The 2,173-nt window shown below is 49.4% G+C and overlaps 1 non-coding gene across 1 annotated transcript; it reads right to left on the bottom strand.

Moving 5' to 3' along the window:
• Nucleotides 1–1,190: 1,190 nt before the first annotated feature.
• TRNAK-UUU (transfer RNA lysine (anticodon UUU)) lies at nucleotides 1,191–1,263 on the bottom strand. Its single transcript has one exon. It is a non-coding gene; the product is annotated as a tRNA-Lys (tRNA).
• Between the last annotated feature and the right edge of the window lie 910 nt (nucleotides 1,264–2,173).

Below are 2,173 nucleotides of genomic sequence, written 5' to 3'. Positions count from 1 at the left end.
GAGTACCGCAAAACGGGACTCCACGGGATACTGTTCATCTCCACCGTCGACCCCCTCCAGCCTCCACGGGCTACTATTCATCCACCGTCGACCTCCTCCAGCCTCCACCAGCGACTGTTCATCCACGGGCTCCTGTTCAACCAGCCTCCACCGCGCGCTACTCCACCAGCTACTGTTCACCAGCCCTCTCCACGGGCTCCTGTTCAACCACCCCTCCACGGGCTACTGTTCATCCAGCCCTCCACCATCTACTGTTCATCCTTCCCTCCACGGGGTGGTCCTGTTCATCCTGCCCTCCACAGGGTCCTGTTCATCCAGCCCCAACCGGCTCGATCGATCGGGGCACTGTTCATCCAGAGGCAACACCACGGGGTCCTGTTCATCCACACCCACCGGGAACTGTTCATCCAACCCCCCCCCCAGCGCAACGCTCACTGTTCATCCAGAGGAAGCATCGATCGGCTTCAGTTAGCAGCAGTAGCGAAGGAATCGCTCGATCGGGTTCAGTTAACAGCCATCGATCGATCGCTCGGGTTCAGTAACGCGTAGCCTGCAGTGCAATCGCTTGGGTTCAGTTAGAGCCCAACGTCTCGCACACACGCGCGTACGTACGAGAGAAACGCGCATCGCTCGGCCCCCGACCACCCACCGTAACCGGGGACTCCCCGATATTTTCCGCGCCCTCGCTTCTACCATGGTTTTTTCCATCATGGACGGCCCAAAGAATGTCATGCAGCTGCGTCTCCGGCCCGCCCAGGACGAAAAGCCCATTTTCTGTCATGATTTTTTGTCATAGAAGTAGGACCCCACCACATCTATGATGATACCGGGTTTTGTCACAATTATAGTCATAGAAGTGTCATAAGTATGACAGGAAAAAATTTCGTTCGGCCCAAAATGTCACGGATGTGTCTTTTTTCTGTAGTGGTAAGATCACCAATCAATAGTAGGTTGCTGCTCTGTGCAGTTAAAGATGGGATCCAACCTGTTCTGTTTGCTTGTTTCCTATAATCAGTGCTCGATTCCATATTTCTGTATCCTTCGATTCCCCGGACAGATCTGATCTCCTTTATACTTACCTCAAACAACGCGCGAAGTCGAGATGTTGACGAGAAAGGGGCTTTTCTCAAGGCCAAAGAGTGCTCTTTGAAAGCTACTATGCATCCTTACGAATACAAGAGTGGTTTTTTTGGGTATAGCAGGACTTGAACCTGCGACCATTAGGTTAAAAGCCCAATGCTCTACCAACTGAGCAATACACCCGATTTTACAAGAAGGCTTGGTGCGGAAAAGAAAAGAGGGCGGTCGGGCCCCTTTTCTTCTTACCATATCACATGGGCGCGGCTCTGTATGGTATAGTACTATGGAGCAAGTCTGGGAGTCCTTTCCACTCATTGAGGATTCTATCTAAAAAGAAGGTCAGCGGGGGAGACTATAGTAGCTCGAACTCAGACTATCTACGAAAAAGGTAAAGTCCTCTTTACTAGGGTTCGATCGAAAGGAGCTGTGTTCTATGGTTTGACGTTGTGGAGGTCCAGCACTCTTCTAAATGAAGAAAGAGGGGATTCGCGCTACCTCCTACTCCTACAGAAGATCGATTGGCGCGAACTTCCGACCGATTCCTTATTCATTGTTTCCGACCCTTACATCATCATAAAGAGAATCAAGATATCCCAAGAACCCAGCTAGGGATGAATGACTAGCGCTCAAGAACAAGCAAGGGATGAGCGCACGGGAGCAGCATTGTTTGTTGCTTTATTATCACATTAGAGAAGCGGAACCTCCAAGCTCAGACATCTCGAACTCCGAAACTACCCTTCTATCCCACCCTGCTCCTCCGATTGTAGCGACCCGATCCCAATGGATCGAAGTCTCTGTGCTTAAGTGTCATCCCTGGATCAGTATGCTGACACACACAGTACTCGAGGATTTATAACAAAGGTAAATCACATGTATAAAGTAACGTAAATACTATTACCTCAATCCATATAGCAGAACTAACAACAAAATTGTGGAGTCCCAACAACACCAACGGCAAAGTTGAGTGTAGACAACGCAACCCTAACATATCACTTACTCGTCGGATAATTCCTGCAACATGACACATTGCAACCATGTAGGTCAGTACATTGAATGTACTAGCAATTTCACACCATAGAATAATAATGGAAAT

Source organism: Aegilops tauschii, chromosome 5 (assembly GCF_002575655.3).
Source record: "Aegilops tauschii subsp. strangulata cultivar AL8/78 chromosome 5, Aet v6.0, whole genome shotgun sequence".
Classification (NCBI taxonomy): domain Eukaryota; kingdom Viridiplantae; phylum Streptophyta; class Magnoliopsida; order Poales; family Poaceae; genus Aegilops; species Aegilops tauschii.
This window is presented reverse-complemented; position numbering and strand designations above follow the sequence as displayed.